At 38.8% G+C, this 19,476-nt stretch overlaps 1 long non-coding RNA gene across 1 annotated transcript; it reads left to right on the top strand.

Moving 5' to 3' along the window:
* The first annotated feature begins 296 nt into the window (after nucleotides 1-296).
* LOC127530530 (uncharacterized) lies at nucleotides 297-1,782 on the top strand. The gene is made up of 3 exons (XR_007937115.1): nucleotides 297-473; nucleotides 1,202-1,310; nucleotides 1,469-1,782. It is a non-coding gene; the product is annotated as an uncharacterized LOC127530530 (long non-coding RNA).
* The last annotated feature ends 17,694 nt before the right edge of the window (nucleotides 1,783-19,476 follow it).

Below are 19,476 nucleotides of genomic sequence, written 5' to 3'. Positions count from 1 at the left end.
ATTGCAGTGATTGCCTCAAAAGGTTGTGCAACAAAATATTAAGTTATGGGTACCATCATTTTTGTCCAGCCCTATTTCATTAGTTTGTTTTTTTAAATAATTATGTTAATCAACAATTCAAAAGTGATGGCTGATTTTGATTATTTAATTTTCAATAAATTTTTATTTATTGTTACTTTTGTGAGTTTCAAGTGATTTCAGTGAGAATTGTGGGTTTTTCCTTCTTTAACTGAGGGGTACCAACAATTTTGTCCACGTGTGTATATATATCAACTTTCATTATATATATATCAAATCTTTTTTCCTACCGAGCCCCGGAAGGGACATGTCCGTATGGCGAAGCGACAATGAAGGACACTCACCCGGACGAGAATTTTATTGAGTTTTATTTTGAAATCGGCCTGAAATACACAGACATTCAAGCAGTGCGATGCGCTAAGAGTCTGCCATGCAGACCAGCGATCCTGATAATGGTAAGTTTTATTTCTCCAACATCCTGCTGTTATCCTACTATGAATACGCTAGCTACAACAGTCCCACATCAGTATTATGAACGTTCCGCCAGCTAACGCGGTCCGGACACCGGATCAGTGATTAGAGGTTGGCTTTGAACTATTGTTTGCCAGCCAGTTAGCCGCTGGTAAGCTAACAAGCTATGAAACAACTCCTTATAAAACCGGAGGAAAGCAGCAGCGATATTTCAGTCCAAGACCTGTATTCAGAACCTCCCACGCTGTTACACAATGACCCATTATTCATATTACTGAACTATATGGTTATCATTGAAATTTCCCTTGAAGAACCAGTGAACTCTTTGCGAACACATTTTAATTTATGTGTTGATTATGTTTCGTATCAGTAATACAAATCTAAAAAACTGATTCAAATGATCAAGTTAACACAATGAAGTAAAGAGTACTGGTAATCTGCAGCTATTTTCATAATTTCAAGGTAAAATTCTGATGTGTGATTTTCTAGCTTTGCAGATGTGGAAATCCAATGCACTGATTTCTTATACACAGATGCTTTTGGTGTTTTTTGTTGTAAAATAAAACAAGGCATTTATCACTGTTGGAAATGATGACAGGTATTATTTGTAACACTTTCTAACATTGTATGGACAAAGCAGTAAATCAGTTAATGGATAAAATCATTTGTATTACAGATGCTATCAACAGCATGTCTTGTTCATTTTATTTAGTTGTCGGCCTTGGATGATGAGGTCCAGTTACCAGGAGCACTAGTCTGCAGCTTACTGGTTCCGTCCTGCAGCTCCTCCACGCTGTCCTCCTCTCTACAGACCAAATCAAGTAAGATCTGTTTAGGCTATGCAGACATCAACATGATCAGTATGTTATCTTTTGACCCATCCTAAAATCACAAAATAGAACATTTACTTTAAGTTAACTGTGTTTATGAAATAGAAAATAATTACTGACAACTAGTACTTTTTGGTGCTTTTATGCAGGAAAAGGGAACCAGGAAGCTGCTGTGGATCCTCTACAGTGTCTGGAGAGGTCAGAGAAACGGTTCTTGGAACAGATCGGAAGACACCAAGACGTGACCTCTGCCATTCTCCAGAACATCCAGAAGATGAATGAAAACCTTGGTTGCACTGATGGGACGCATGGTGTCGGTGCTGGAGCAACTGTCCCAGAATTAAACTGCATTGTTGACTATTGGCTTTTCTAGAAAATAAATCTTTTTTAGTACTTCACCTGTTTTGTATTTTACTCATGCACTTTGGGTGAATAAACAGAAATTTGTGATGAGAGATGCAAATTTTGTCTATAATCTACAGAGACTTTATTCAGTGTTCAGTGCACACTTTTGTTACACACATTTTGACAGATAAGCAGTTGTGCTTTTCAAGCAGATTTTAGTCAGAAACATCAGTAGCATATGTTTTTTTTTTTTACTGTTACACCAATCTAGGTAGATAAACTGCACTACTGCAGCAGACATATTATTGAAATGTGCTTCTATTATGTGTCTACATACACTGCTCACAAATAGTTATTCAACTTTTGGGTGAAATTGATGGAAAATATAAAAAGTGCATGCTGTAGTGATATATCATAAAAGTAGGGTATTTAACTAGAAACATGCAATAGTGATTTCCTCATCTCAAAAAAATTTATTGAATCAAAAGCTAACAACAGTGGAGGGTATGTCACAATAAAAATGTCTCAGTTTGGACAGAACAGCAGCCTTCAGCTGAAATCCAGTACAATTGTGTCCCACCAGTGGCGTGATCATGGATGTGTCCAGGCAGCAGCTGGCCTCTGCCTCGTAATTAGCCTTAAGACCAGCTATAAAGATAAACATAGATATTATCATTATCATCAACATATGGTGCATGTGTTTAACCTTTAAGCTATGTAGGGATGCAAATGTAGTCGAAGCTAAGTAGCTAAGCTAATGCTAACACGTTCAGTGTTCAGAATCAAAACATCTCTAAAAATTACCTGTTTTCTCAAACGTAGTCGCCGTTCCCTGTGACAACCATGAAGACAGATAGATAATCACAGAAGAGCTCATCTGAAGAGCAAATGTCCAATAAGGTTCCTGTTTTTGTTTGCCATGTCCTTCCAGGGCTCAGTAGGAAAAAGTCTGAATATATGGAATGAAACTTTGAATAGATGGAATGAAAATCTGAACATTCTATATTCCGACTTTCATTATATATATATATATCAACTTTCATTATATATATATATATCAACTTTCATTATATATATATATCAAGTTTCATTATATATATATCAAGTTTCATTATATATATATCGACTTTCATTATATATATATATCAAGTTTCATTATATATATATTGACTTTCATTATATATATATCAACTTTCATTATATATATATCAACTTTCATTATATATATATCGACTTTCATTATATATATAATTTCCTAAACGGCATGCCATATATATATATATATATATATATATATATATATATGTATATATAATAACATGAAGTCATTCAGACCAGTGTCTAAACAACCAAGACTTCATCAATGTATATGCTTTTAATCGTTTTATTCTTTTCATATAGTAATTTCTAAAGTTTAACTGTTACTTTTAAAACCCCCAAAAATGTCACTACTTATTAAATAATTATGTATGTTTTGATGGGAAAACATGATGTAACTGCTGTTATATATTTTATATTATTTTATCTTTGCAGAGATTACAGCAGCAGACTTTCAAGCACTTCAGCTTATTTTCCCCAAGGCAGCTGTATTGACCAGTTTAAACTCTGCGGTGGACCACGACACAGACACAGCGTCAGAGTCTGGGTGTGACATACCTGAGCCACTCACTGCCATCTATGATCCGTCAGAATGATCCATATCTGGCAGCTTCACCTGATGGAATCTTCTCTTGTGAATGTTGTGGGACTGGGGTGCTTGAAATCAAGTGTCCATACAAGTACAGAGATGGATTAGCAGGTGCAAGCGAAGATGGGTCATTTTGTTTAGACCGTGACCGGAACTTGCGTAAAGGACATGCATACTTCTCACAAGTACAACTTCAGATGCATGTCTGTGGTGTGGAATTCTGCGACTTTTTTCTATGGACACCAACAGAAAATATCACCTGCAGAATTGTAAAAGATGAATCTTTCTTGGCAGCTACCATCCCAAAAGCTACATACTTCTTCATGGCTAACATCTTACCAGAACTGATAGCTAGAAGTCTAGATCCATCAATCCACAAAGGAAAACTCTGTAAAATCTGCGAGCGCCCTAATTATGGCAAGATGATTACATGCCCCGACTGCACCCGAGCATTTCATTACGAATGTGTTCACATCCGTCGAGCCTCGAAAAACTGAAAGTGTGCAGACTGCAAAAAATCAAACTACTGTATGCACAAATAAGGACCTTTATTATTTTCAGTCAGTATTTTATATGTACTGTAGTGACTTTACATCTATTGCACATAATTATTTCCAGAAATACGAAGTCCTTACAGTATAGTTTATAACAGTAACTGTTCTTGGACAAATTAAATGTTGTTGTGCAGTAACATTTACAAAGTCTGTTGAAGTAGGCTTTCTAGTGTTATTACAGTGGTGACAAAATACATTTTGTTGTGTAACAACTTTTACAATGTCTATATTAAAGCACTATTTTTCATATTGTAAATAATGTTTTCATTGTAAATAGTGCACATAATTATATCCCAAGATAACAAGTCATGAAACCACATCTTACAACAGTTTTGCGACAAAATACAGCTTTGCTGGGAAACAGCCTGTTAATGTGCTGTATGTATTATTACTTTTTGTTTACTACACTAGCACAGAGATTTGTTAGTGCTCCACAAATAATTACAATATCATCTAACAGGTCAGCTTGGGAAACTGGAATAATTGAGGTGAGAATTCTGAAGTTTTTCCACCTGCCAATAACTCGTTCCACATGTATTCGAACCCTTGCAAGTTGACGAGAAGCATTAACCTCTTCTGCTGACATCTGTTTCTTTCCCTTTGTGAAACTGGGCATTTTCAGTGTTGCCCCTAATGTGGCCAATTCATCCCTGACTAGAAAACCCCTGTATGCTATGATTTCATCCCCATGTTCAATTTTTTCTAAAAATCCTGATTCCAGTGCAATTACTTTATCAGATGCCCTGCCACCCCACCCCCGTGAAATAAATGATATAGCACCTGCCGGGGTAATGCCAATCAAGTATTTTATGGTGTTGTGCTTGTAATTTGACCAGGTCTCTGCCCATGCGTTTAAATTGTAGGTTCTATCTACAAAAATTTCAGAACAATCAATAATGCATCTACATCTTCTAAATTCAGGCTTAAAAAGTTTTGGCATAGTAGCAATTACTGCTTCCTTGCTGGGCCAAACTATTAAAGCTGACAATGCACGTGCAACACCTGGTATATGGATGAGAATAATAAAAATTAAGAAACTATAGAAAGAAGAATAGAGAGAAAGAATAGAAGTAATGAAATTAAATATAACACAATTAATACCGATATTTACAAGGTAGAAAGGAATATGTAAACACAGTAGTGCAAAATGATAATTGCTATGAACACAGTCATGCAAATCATTGCATACTGCAGTGGGAAAAAAAAGCAGAGAATACTGTTTATGGTGCAAAAGGTACTGTAAATGTCCATTGGAATACTGTCTGTTACACAGGTGTGGAGGAATGGCTCAGCTGTTCATTAGGGTGATGGCAGTAGGGAAGAAGCTGTTTTTGTGTCTGATGGTTTTAGTGAACATGGCTCTGTAGCACCTGCCAGAGGGAGGGGGGAAAAACAGTTTTTGTCTGGAGTGAGTGGGGTCTCTGATGATGTCCCCTGCCCTTTTCCCGGTTCTAGCGGAGTACAGTTCCAGGATGGAGGACAGGGGGGCTACGATGATGTTCTCTGCATTCTGTACTGTGCACTGTAGTCTGTTTCTGTTCTGCTGTGTGACTGATCCAAACCACACAGTGACAGGTGCACAGGACAGATTCAATGACTGCAATGCAGAACTGGATCAACAGGTCCTGTGGCAGGCCGTGTTTCATCAGCTGTTGCAGGAAATACATCCTCTGCTGAGCCTTTTTCAGGATGGAGCCGATGTTTGTCTTCCACTTCAGGTCCTGAGAGATTGTAGCCCCCAGGAGCTTGAAGGACTCCACAGCTGGCACAGGGCTGTTGCTGATGGTGAGGGGGAGGAGTGACGAAGGCTGTCTCCTGAAGTCCACTGTCATCTCCACAGTCTTGAGCGTGTTCAGCTCCAGGCTGTTCAGGCTGCACCATATCACCAGCCGCTCAACCTCCTGCCGATATGCAGACTCGTCACCATCCTGGATCAGGCCGGTGACTGTTGTGTCATCTGCAAACTTCAGGTATGTAACAGCTGGGTGCTTGGAGGTGCAGTCATTGGAGCAGAGGGAGAAGAGTAGCGGAGACATGACACACCCCTGCTAGGGTGACATCTCCCAGCCTCACCTGCTGCCTCCTGTCTTTCAGGAAGTTGGTGATCCACTGACATATGAATGGAGACACATTGAGGTGGGAGAGTTTGGTCAAGAGGATTTCAGGGAGGATGGTGTTGCATGCTGAGGAAAAGTCCATAAACAGGATCCTTGCATAACTCTCAGGGCCATCTAGATGCTGCAGGATGTAGTGCAGCCCCAGACTGACTGCATCATCGGCCAACCTGTTTACGCAATAACCAAACTGCATGGGGTCCAGTAGGGGTCCTACTATAGACTTCAAGTGGCTCAACAACAGTCTCTCGAAGGACTTCATGACCACAGATGTCAGAGCTACTGGTCTGTAGTCATTCAGTCCTGTGATGGAGGGTTTCTTGGGAACTGGGATGATTGTGGAATGTTTGAATGTAGATGTTAATTTGCATAGCTCCAGGGAACTGTTGAAGATCCTGGTGAAGATTGGAGTCAGCTGGTCAGCGCAGGCTTTAGACAGGAGGGTGACACTCCATCTGGGCCTGATGCCTTCCTGGTCTTCTGTCTCTAGAAGAGCTGGTTCACTTCAAAGTAATTTAAGGTGCAGGTGCATGTCTGTAATGTATGGCATATGCTATGTCTTGATACAAGGCAAGCAGGATGAGCAAAGGGGGTCCATTGGAGGCGGGGGGCAGTGATGGTTGAGAGTTGAGGAGCTGAACATCCCTGGGAACAAAGGTTGCTGTCCACTTCTGACTCCTGCATCCAGGACAGAGGAGCTGACGTCCTGATGGGAACCATTTCAACGATGGGTGTGGATGGACCTGCAGTCATTGATATAGAGAATGAAGAGGTGAGAGAACGCAGCCCTGAGGAGGGCCAGAAAAGGTGAAGGAGAGGTCAGAGAAGGTGTTATTAACCAGCAAAGTAGATTATTTAAAATTGCTGTCTTAAAGCATGAGTTAATTGAACTGTACCAGACTGACCCTGAATCCACAGTTTATTCGTGGTGATGATAATTACATACAGACATGCCTTTCTGTTTTTTCTGTTTTAAAAGTTCCTTCTTCATTTATCGTAAAGAACTTAAAGCTGCAGCTCTTCAAGAGTTTTATTTATGAAACTTTGAAAGGGACAAATTAAAAATCCGTGCATGATGCCATGACGCATGATGTCACACATACAGATAGGTACCTAAGGGAAATCCAGAACCCTGGACCCTACAGTGAGGAGTCAAGTAACTCTGGGCCTCATTCATGAACGCGTTCGTAGAAAAGCGTTCGAAAGAACGGCTTTAAGAACTCCCAAGAGAAAAGTACGTTGAATTCACGAAGCGTTCTTGACAAGCCAAATCTGTTCTGAGGAGGGAGATGCACCGGATTCAAGAACAGTCTCTACGAACACCCTCCCCTCTCATTAACATGACATTTACATTGTATTGACTTGTAAATGTAAAAGGTACACCCTCTAAACTTCCTTATAAGGCAGCAGCAAGAGCGTGTTTGAGACACGTGAGCACTGGAGTGCAGGTGAAACTCCGCCCACCAGAGTGATGGTCATTTCTGCAGATGACAGAGCTTCAAACAGCCTATAAAGTCTGACCTGAGACAGCTAAACTTTTATACTCAGAAAGGGTGTCTGTCGTAATAAAACACCCTCTTTCTCTGCTGCAGTGACAGGTAAAACTGTGGTAATTTGTGGTAATAGTTCATATCATTTTAAGGAAGAAATTCAAATTTTTGGATCAATTTTGACTGTAAGAAAATTCTGAAAGAACAGATTTTTTGTGTGTAAGAGTCCTCCTGAGTGTTCTTAGAATTTGTTCTTACTTTTAAGAACAGGTCAGTTAAGAACACGTTCGTGAATGCCAAAAATCTTCTTAAGAAGGCTCTAAGAACAGATTTGTTCTTAAGAACGCTTCATGAATGAGGCCCTCTGTTATTACACTGTTGGGTATTTGGCTGGAATACTTTAGGTCGACTACAGAAGAAAGAGTAATGACAAATCAATGCAAAGTCCATCCATTCCCCACATTCATTGACGAGGCGTCAATGAACGTTTTGATGAAAATGATGTGAATCATATGTTAAGACCTTCACAGATACCAGATTTCAGCCCAACTGAATACCTATGACAGATTTTGGACTGATATGTTGGACAGCCCTCTCACCACCATCCTCAAAACATAAAATATACATATATAAATATAGTGGCCTCCAATATAATAAACTACTTCTGCCATGTTAGTGTGACTTACTCTGCTACATTTCTTTTAGAGACAGCTTCAGTGTAGTGAAGTTTCACTTTCAATTGTATAACTGGTAGCTTAGCTCACTAGACTCTCCAAAGTAAGGAACACATTTTTTTTTTAATTTCTGATAAATAATCCACTAAACAAATGTCAATACCAAACACTAACTGTCATTTATCACTGTATATTAATGGCAGCAATAACAGCAGAGCTTTAAAAGCTGGCCGGTCTACTCTGAGCATTCTTTATTTTGTTAACTTCAGGATGATGATTAAACAATTAAACATCCATATTGTATTTGTGATTTTTATGTGGGTCAGATGGGGGTCTGACTGTTTTAAAGAAAGCAAAAATGAAAGATGTTTATATCATTTTATTGTGCTGTTTCTTGTTTTTGTGCTGGCTCTTCTGCTTGTTCTTTCTCAGTTGGTACTTTACATTGTCATTTATGGTCCCATATAGAGCACTGGTCATCCAGATTTTGCAATCTTGAAAAGTCTGGTCCTTTGTTATTTTGTGCCTAACATGGAATTATTCAATAAAATATCATTCTACTCCAGATTAAATGTTTTGATTAGTAAGGCTAAAATTCTAATAACAACAACAAGCACTTGAAGAACTAATGATATTATCATGTGTGCACACTGATCCAATGTACTGAATATTTTTTGCTTAAAGCACTCCTTCATGGTTTCAATGAGTTAAATACACTCATGCATCACCACAGAATGATGTCTAGATCCTTGACTCATGAGCTAATAGAGCGATCTTTCATTGCTCAACAGGCCTCAGAGATCTTCTCATTACATTTGGCTGGACAGACTCAGTTAAAGGAATGCTGTAGTTGCTTAACTGCACCACTAGATGGTGCTTTTTACTGGGTCCTCAATTTAGACGAAGGGAACCATGGGCCAAACTATTCATTTGTAAATCTGGTTACATTCTCACCTGCAGTGTTTCATGAATACAGTCTTCAGTTAAACATGTCAGACCTTTTGTTCCAGTCATTTCTGTGGTTACTGTTTCTCTGCACAAAGGCTGGCACAGAAAAACAACTCAGGTTTAAAGGTTGTCATCGTAAGTTGCTGTGTCTATCGGGTGCTGTGCAGGTATAGCTCTGTACTGTTGGATTGTGTTACAATTAGGAAGCTTGTTTAATGCCAGAGGGTCCTGGCATTGTGTGGTTTCAGTGTAACTTGAAGGATTGGGGCCATGCACACTGTCTTATGTGATGGTTTACATAGTTACTACAGTCTCGCTTCATTGCACTGGAATCTGCAGCTGGTATTTTGTAGTCAGACCTTAACAGTGAATCCACTGTATGACACTAACGGGTCACAAGTGATGGAGAAGTCAGAAAAAATATAAGTAATTAATAAAATTAATTATTATGAATTTTTACTGCCATTATTTATTCTTATGGAATTGTTCTGGAAATTGCACAAAAAGAGCAATGCATGTGTAAAATGATATTCAGGAAAGTCGTCCCATTTTCTTGCATCCGGGAACATTTCTCATTTTACGTTTCTGGACAGACAACAATGGCTCGTAGAGGGAGAGAGAGGAGGAAGAGATGGAATGACCAAAAACATAAGCCATGACCTAAATTATTGAAACACCGCTCTTTCTTTAAACTGTCACGAACAAGGAAGCCGTTTCTGTGTTAAGTAATGTAGAAGGAAATATCTCTGTATCTGTTCTTAATGATGACAGAATCTCTTTACGAGAAAAGATGCAGATACATGTCATATAAGGAACTAGGTCACATGTCAAACTACAACTCAAAAAAATAACACACAACTAAGCAACAGCTACACCTTATTTCACATCCTCCACCTGCACTGGTGACTTATTTTGATATATAAAAGCATCAGTATCAGCACGCAAACAAGGTTCCAATAAAAGTTAAAGGTGTGTATGAATATGTATGAATGAATGTGTATAATTAATACAAATGTATTACGCTGACAGAGTACAAAAGTGCATTTGAAAAGTCTGGTCAACATTAATCTTGCAGTGCAGATAACAGACACACAAAATTAAAGGATGAAAATAGGAAATCTGTTCTGCTCTAAAGAATAAAAAGACCAATTCCAAGCCACATTTTCTTTCCTTCTGCTGTTTCAGAGGTCAGAGGTCAGAACCAACAACTAGCAGCTTTGCACGTGCTGATACACAAAACCTTTCATTTATGTTCATCTTCTTGTTGTTGGCCCTGTTGTCTACTTCAGTTGTTTCATTTTGTTGTAACCTTTCCTCTGTTCCTCCACCCATTAGCTTTGCGACTATCGTCTTCCTGCATAGATCCAAAAAAAAGTCTCATTGATGCCACCATGTGAAAGACCAGAGGACCAGTAGAAAAAAGCAGATGGTATGTTAATGTGGGAGGCATTTCTGTGTAATGTTCACCGATCAGCCATAGCACTAAAACCCCCTCCTGTGACAGCAGACAGCTTTGACCCACTGAGCCATGGACTCGGACGTCTGAGGGCGTCCCGTGGTGTCTGAAAGAGGACAGTGGAACCTCTGGCTACTGTGAGTTGAGGGGTTTGGCCTCTGTAAGTCGGCCTGGTTTCAGCAGATCTAATACATGCATGCTCAGATTACGATGAGAGGAGTTTAGAGAATAAGTCGACACTTTGAAGTCAACACAGATTTTGCTGCCAGAACCCAAAGTTTACCAGCAGAGCGTTAATTGTAACAAACTGATGCCCGGTCAGTGGTGTTAATGTTGTGGCTGATGAGTGCAGATGTTTGTACTGTGAATATACTGTATTCTAATAGAAACCCAGTATTAAAATGAATTTCAACATTGACCTTCCATAAAAACGATGATAAAATATTTGACACATTCCACCTTCTCATGTATTAACTCATGAAAGCGAGACTCATCAGTCACTTTTTTAAGTACATCTGTAAAATCTAATCTATTTCCAACAGAACAGCTCTGCTATAAATCCCACTTTTATGAAGCGTCTAAGTTCTCAGTTTTTGTTGTCCAAAAGAAAAAAGGTGGTATTTCTTCCCGATGTTTTGCTCTCTGTATTACTGAAGTTGTCGTGGGTGGTGAAAAGTGTTCCAAATATTTGCCCACCTGATGTATGTCAGTGAGTTGTACTGAATATTAGGAACACGTAAATGTAACACGGTCCAGAACATCAGCACCACCCACTATGAACTTAATCCCAAAACTAATGCACAGTTAACACCATTTGTTCTGAAAAAATGTAGAAGCTTTGTTAAAGTATTTATTTTTTTAGCAGAGCTGTTGTGTTGGTCTAGAGTTAAGATAAGATAAGATCTCTTCTTCATCCTGGAGGAAATAATTTAAAATCTACTTAATAAAGAGGGCTGGGAGTGTATGTGGTATGTAAAGCACCTCCAAGCTTGGTTAAAAGAATAAGCTTTTCAAAACAGGTTGTAACTTTAATATCTTTGTACAATTTACTGCTATGCTACGGATATTCTCCATTTGGTTAAATTGCAGATAATAAAAGCAGAACAAGTAAAATCACAGAAAAAATACTTGAACTACAAAAAAATGGCCAAATCTGTAAATAATGTACACATTTAAAATTTGTTCTTTTACAATGCATGACCATAATATTACAACATTACTGTATTTCAGTTATCTTTAAAAAATCTTTTAATCCTTAACCATATACATATACACACACATATATATATACATACATATATATATATACATACATATATATATATATATATATGTATATATATATATATATATATGTATATATATATATATATATGTATATATACATACATATATATATATATATATATATGTATATATATATCTGAAGTGGACAACCTTAGTACACAAGTAAAACCCCATTCTGCTCTTTCATTTTTCAACATTCAAATCCCCTGAGAGCCACTTTGGTTCTGTCTCCTTCCTCAAAAACTTAAAAAGCACAGAAATAAAAAATGTCTGTTATTCAAATGCACAGAATGTTAAAGGTGTCTTTCCATCACAGGTCTTTGTGAACTCACTCTCAGTCTCTGGCAGTTGGAGACAGTTGATCACCAAATAAGAATAAACCACAAGTGTCTGTCTGGGTGCCTCCATGTGGGCTTTGAACTTAGTGACTGCATGTAACTGCTCACATTTACCCTCTTTTCTGCGACCCACAGCAGTTCCCTCAGACAGAGTAGTTTTTCTCCATGTTGCCTGAACCTCTCTAAAAACTACATGTGGTGAAGTCATTTCACGAGAGCTGTAAACTAAAAACAAAACCGAGAACTCGGCTTCCACGACCACAGGAGCTGTCAGGAAGACTTTCAGCTCCACCCATGTGCCACACATCAAGTGTTCTAGCAGCATATCATGCACACATCCACCCATCCACCCACACATACACACACACACACAGAGGCCTCATTGGTGCTCACAACTGTGTCTTTTGCCCTTATTTGGATATATGAAGGCTTTGAGCTAAAGGGAAAGTATAAGATCAGAAGATGAGGTGTTGACTCAAGACTCACACTGAATGCTGGCTGGCCTCTGCTGTGGAAGGAAAAAGCAAGTGGAAGTTTCTTCAGCTCAGTTTTGAAATGTGGGCTGGTAGAATGGGATAACATGGAGAAAAGGGAAGTGAGGGGATGTGCTTCACATGGGGGTGGACATTATCAACACATGGCCACACACACTGCTGCTGTGTGTGTGTGTGTGTGTGTGTGTGTGTGTGTGTGTGTGTGTGTGTGTGTGTGTGTGTGTGTGTGTGTGTGTGTGTGTGTGTGTTTCATAAAGCTGACAAAACTGATTAGAAGGCAGATACAGAACCAAGAGCAGCTCGTCATATTCAAGGATTTCAATTCCATTTACAAATGAAGGCAGCTGCAACAGGCATACAAAGGCCTCACTTCAGCAGGTCCAATAAAACAAAGTTCACATGCTCACAGGTGCATGCACAGATCCTGAAGCAGACACGTACTATCAGCAACATGTACATAAAAAATCAAAAGTGACAGCATTCTGCAGTAAAATGTCACCAGTGACTGATAATTTATTGTACTTGATTCATCAGTATGTCAGCAGCATGTTTCTGTTGCAGCAGCTCCAAATGAAGCTAGTTCTACCTTTACACACCTGTGTCCAGTGTGGGGTCGAGTTCTCTCTCACTGGCCAACTGAGAGATCTGAAGGACTGTCTGATAATTAATTAAAGTCCCAGAACACAAATTGGTTTTCTTTATTATTTAAAAGGTCCTCAGAGACCCCATGTTAAAACATCCCATTTTTTTTTATAACTCGCTCATTTAAATTGTATGAACGATTAAAGCTGTACATATAAAAAATAACTTTGGTGAAAATGAAGATTTTCACCTTGTTAATGTGTTTATATGATTTTTTTTTATATAAGTCATAAACACAATGGCGGAGCAAACCTTGAAACTGCACTTTTCAGCAAGTTGAAATAAAATTGCTTTACATGCAAATACACTGTAGTGTAGATTTATTTCTTACATTCTTCCACTGTATTTGCAAATTCAAGTTTACAGTAAAACAATCACTTTTACAACCTTAAACTGTTTCTATCATAAGATTCTGAGTCATGAAAAGATTTGGATATTTTTCATTTTACTGTCATTTTTCTTGTGTTTCTGCTTTCTTTTTACTTTGTTAAACTGACAAAATGATGAGTCAGGCTGATTTTGGGCTTCAAAGGATACCAATTTGTGGGGTAAGGCACTAGTCAAAAACAAAAATAAATCTTTTTTTTTTTTTTTTTTTTAAAGCACCGTATTAAGAAGATCAAAGGGAAAACAGATTTTTGGCTCCAGACACAATTTTTTGTAAGGAGCCACCAGTCAAAAAAGTTGAGACCTACTAGTTTTATATTCACCACATTGTACTTTACAGTCCTATCATTTTTCATTGGTGCTCTGCAGAAACCAACTGAGCAGCTCAGGCCTGCGTGGGGCAGTGGTGAAGGATCCTGTGAGGGATCAGAGCATCTCGGTGATGTCGACACTGTGGCCCTGTGGGGAGCCAGGACAGAGCAGCCAGCAGGGAGGGGAAATGGCTGCTGGCCCAGATAAGTTCTATCATCAGAGCCAGTGTGGGCCGGCTTGGGAAGGCCCCAGAGTTAGTGAACTGCTCACACAGGGAGTATGGATCACTTCCTCCATGGCTCAGAGGAGTGAATGTGAGCGGCCGGTCGTGTGCCAGATGAAGGCTGGTGTTTTTCCTCAGTGGTGACTCAGTGGGTTAAAGAGCTCCGAGATTCGCACAATGCAGAGCAGAGGTCAGGAGACTGGACGACAAAAGGCCAAAAAAAAAAATGCATGCATCTTTTAAAGCAGCTATATGCTACAAATTTTCTCACTCTCTTTGCTGGTATAGATATGTTTTATTTCTAACTGTAGCATCATGAGTGACCCTTGACTGTCATATGCATAAATAAATGACTCAGAATCCTCATATAGCAGCCTGGGGGCTTACTGAGGCAGAGGTCAGCACAAACAGGGAGTTTGAGAATAGAAGTCAAAGCCCCGTTGCCAAACTAAAAGAGATAAGTTGTACCACATACAACTTAAGGCCTTTTATACCGCCAGACCCTAACAGTAAACCGAAACTTCAGCTATGTAAATGTCAAACAAAATGTGGCTTTGAAGCTTCTCAACCTTTTTTGTCCAGTTGACCTAATGAGCTAGCTCAATAAGTTATCTTCAACTATGTTGAATACAGTTAAATCTCATGAATTTCACCAGAGGCAAAGGCCAGTGCTACTCTGCTGGACTTTTCTGGATTATAATTTAGGATTTGGCTTGCTTTTGTCTCATTCATGCAGTAGAACAATTTCTTAAGGTGCATAAACAACTAGAAAAGCACTTAGAGAGTGCAGACCTCCGCCAAGGATAAGAGAGGAAAACAGGAAACCCATGCAGTAAAGGATCATGAGCTGGAATCAAACCTGGGTCTCTGACACAGTTCTGTTTATGAATCACCTTCTTAATCAGTTGAGCTATCTAGACACCTTGCTCCAATTTGTTGGACAACGTACTAGCCTATGATGTTTTTGTCATATTTTGGACCACATACTAAAACATACTTAAAACTTCAAAGTGATCCAGAATCCAGGATTCTTTCCGGATTGCCACCAAAATTAGATCAGTTCTTCCTCTTACCAAAGTCTACATCCCCTCAAAATTTCATGTGAATCTGCCCAGCCGTTTTTGAGTTATCTTGCTAACAGACAGACAGACACACAAACGCCGGGTGTCACATAACCTTCTTGGCAGAGGTAATGAGTTGTCACATCTCAAGAACCGGTATTCATTTATTTTTGTTTTGCAAAATTAACTTCAGCTAAAGTTAACAACTAGCCTTAAAGTGCAGTCAGAAAAATGAAGGAGTCGCTGCATTTGAAATTTCAAACTAACATGAGATGTAGTATGTTAATAGTATGTCTTCTGTTTTCAAAATGCCTGAAACTTAAGGACGAACCCAATAATACAAGAAATGCTTACAAATCCAAGGTGAAAACTAGCGCATGCAAGTATTGGACACTGTGCTGTCTGATTACAGGTGAGCAGATGCCGGCAGAGGAAAAGGAAATGAGCCTGGTGTGTTACCATGGTAATAGAACTTTCAGGAAGTGACATCTTATTTCACTGAGAAGTTCATTTGAAAAGATGCATATTGCATTTTATCCACAAAGTGATGCTCTGAGTGACGATACACATGTTGAGGGTGTAGTTGATAGTTTAGGATGTGAGAGACTCATTGCATACAGAAAAACCTGAAGTACCCTGAATAGAAATATTTGGGGCAAATTCTGTACCACCAAAGATGGCAGTTGTATGACACACGTCTCGACCCCCTGATAAAAGCCAGTCATCTTTTTGTACCAGCTGAACCAGGAAACATCCGACCAATCGTGTTGATACACGGATGCATAAGCACAATGTCATCAAACTGTTTGCTTACCAAACTTTTAAAATGTTTTTATCAAATTTGACTGGAGATTAGAGCTGGGCAGTGCAGCTAAAAAAAAAAGAAATCATGCTAAAAAATATATATTTCACTTCAGTCAATGTCAATAATTATTAGAACAGCTTTTAAAGACTTTGTTTTTAATAAAGATCAGCGTAAAAATGGTCCATTCTGAATTTGACCACCTTAACTTCAATTTTAACAGCTTATTTATCAAAGTGCACTCATCATCATTTTAATGTTGACACAACAATGAATACGTAATGAAATAAATACACACACATAAAAAAAGGAACACTATCAAGTAAAGCCAGGAGGTCCATGGAGGGTGACCGTGGAGTTGCCGCACTACAATGAGGTTCAGGTTTGTACTGTCTGCTCTGGATCAGGTATACTGGTGTGGATTTTATTTCTATGTCCTAGTTATGACTCTCTCCTCATTCATTCATTCAGACAGAGACCTGGTCTAGTTAGCGTGGAATAACTGCAGATATAACCAAGATGATGATCAAGTGGCGAGACATACAAGGACTTTCTTTGATTTTCTGGTTCTTGGGGAGTGTTCAGGCCGTTTCTAACCCCAAAAAATATACATTCTGTGACATGCAGGCATTTGTAGTCTGAACAGGTTTTGCAGAAGTACAGAAGCACATGCTTTCCTGACATCTCTCTGGTGAACTTTTTTGAAATTTGTGTCATCTTTTCTCTAAAGCCTTTGTTGTGTTGTGGTCACATGCATACTGCAGGAGGAACAGCTTGTTTTCCACATTTACTGGCCTCAGAGGGCCCGATGTCAGAATGGCGTCTGCTCTTTCTCTCTCAACTGGAATATATGTGATGGGAATTAAGCTATATTCGACCTGTGTCAACTGTCTTCACCCCCAGTGCTGTTGGACCTTCTCTGTGGGAAAGAGTGTAAGAACATGTGAAACCTGCACAGACGTATAATCAACAACCCCTCTGTGATTTAGTACAGTTTTAAAGCAGCTTGCTTGATTGAATTTTTTGTTTCAAAGCAAAAAATAAATAAATAAAATGAAATAAAATTAGAACTAAGCATGCAGTTTTTACTTCACTACATGCGTTTCACAACTATAGTTGCTTTTTACATGAAGATTTGACATAAAGAAAAATATTATATACTACACAAAGGGCAGTGAGTAATGGTTACATTTACAGATGACTGAGTGGTTAGAAGGTTCACAGATTAGCAGTTTCTCCTCTAAACTTCTCCCACACTTTCATTTTAACTGTTCCGTGCCCAGAAGAGGTCACAGCAGCAAACATCTCACAAAAAAACTCTTTTACATTCTTTCCATAGATTTATGTGTCAGATTTTTGTTTTCGCTTCTTTCTTCTCTCATTCATCATTTTACAACCCCTCAGATTTACCGTGTGAACTTTTGGAGGGGCTCATACTCTAAGTTGAAAACCCAAAGACTAATTTAACAGGATAAGAAATATTTAAAAGCGGCCCCACCTCAATCAGCTCCAACATGCCGTTTAAAGATCAGTATTAATACTGTAATCTAATGAAGCATTTCGTTACTTTTGTCAGAAGTTCTACTGAAGTTAAAAAAATGGGAGTACTTCTTCTACTGTTGAACTCCATGAACTGTCCTCTCTGCACATAGTAAATATTACAGCACTACACTGATAGAGCAGATTTCAGAAGCCTATAATGGGAAAAATAATGCAGATACAAAAGGTTTACCATGACAATGGGAAATAGTGAAGAAGAAAGGAAAAATGTGTCCTGATTTTTTGTGTGGCTTCTGCAATGTTTTATTTAAAGCTTTCATAAGAACAATACAGTACCAACACTAAATAATAGCTTTAAAAAATATACAAATGAACTTATTTACTAGAAACCTATTTCTGATTACTGTCATAAAATGCTTTTTAAAATGATATATCTATACACTGCTTGTAAATGCAATATAGGGAGGCTTTAATTGTTTCCCAACCTGCTAGCCAGCTGTTAAACACATAATTCTATAGCGCTTAAGAACTTGTAGAGGAAACCAATTATTGTCACTGCTGCACTGCTAACAAAAAAAAAATGAAGCCAGTTGTCATCAGTCTGCATCTTAAGAAGGACTTTTTGTGGTGACCTAGATTAAAAAGTAAACCACCAGAAGAAAGAAAAGAAAATGAACTAGCTTCTCAATTTGGTCTATTGGGCTGTAAAAAAACAAAACAAAACTAAGAGGCAGAAGATGCATTTAGATTTGTTACTAAAAACATCAACACCACAAGAAAATATCGTGTTTTCAGTAAAAGTATCTGAGTTGTATTATATATAACTGACAGCTTTTCTTGCATAAATGTTACATGCAGGTTTGATTATGATATGCCATGAAACATGACATAACACAAGTTCAAATACATCAAACAGCTAACTAAGTACAGTAGTTAGGTAAATGTACTTATTTACTTTCCACCACTGCTGCAGAGAGATGAAGTGCTCTCACATTTTATCTCTGTCTTAGTCACTAAGTGTCAGCAGGGTGAGATTAATCTATCATCCAGTCCCGGTGACTCACCCGTCTCCCCTCTAGACTCTGCATCATGACAAACCTCACAGTTACAGTTGGGCATTTAGACAGAATTGAAACCTGCGGCCTTTCACTTTTAGAATCCAACAGAGGTGATGGTGATCGTAGTGATGAAAATGTCACTCAGTATGCAAAGCAGACCTTTTGAACAAGTGAATGCAGATCATGAGTCGTATCTAACAGCACCCATATGCCTCATCGATACTGACTTCAGTGATGGGAGACAGAAACAGCAGCTCTTGTCTTTGCATAACAAAGAATATTGTAGAGGGATAACTGTGGGTCTAGGCACCGTTTAACTCTTCTTTATTGTACTACTTCTCTAGAGGAGGAAATTTAGATTATAAACGTAGCCAGCCCCTCAGTGGAAACGTTCCACCAAACCTTACTGTACCTCTGTGTTGTATAAGCATCTACTTTGTGCAGAAATCTAAACTGGGAAACTGAAAATGATTTCTAGTATATATGAATATATGATTTACGGTGTATATGCACCGATCAAGCAAAACATTATGACCACCTGCCTACTATTGTGATGGTCTCCTGTATGCTGCTAAAAGCCTCTGACCCAGTGGGGCATGTCCTCTGGGGTTGCCCTGTGGCACCAGGGTGGTGCAGTGAATTCTATGGGTCCTGTGGGTTGCAGGGTGGGACCTGCCGAGATCAGGCTTATTCTGGCACATCCCACAGATGCTAAATAAGATTTGAATCTGGGGAGAGTGGAACCTGGGTGAACACCTTGGATCACTTCTGAGTAGTTTCTGTGG

This window comes from Acanthochromis polyacanthus, chromosome 17, assembly GCF_021347895.1.
Source record: "Acanthochromis polyacanthus isolate Apoly-LR-REF ecotype Palm Island chromosome 17, KAUST_Apoly_ChrSc, whole genome shotgun sequence".
NCBI lineage: Eukaryota > Metazoa > Chordata > Actinopteri > Pomacentridae > Acanthochromis > Acanthochromis polyacanthus.
Note: the sequence above shows the minus strand (reverse complement) of the source record. Positions and strands in the feature narration are given on the sequence as shown.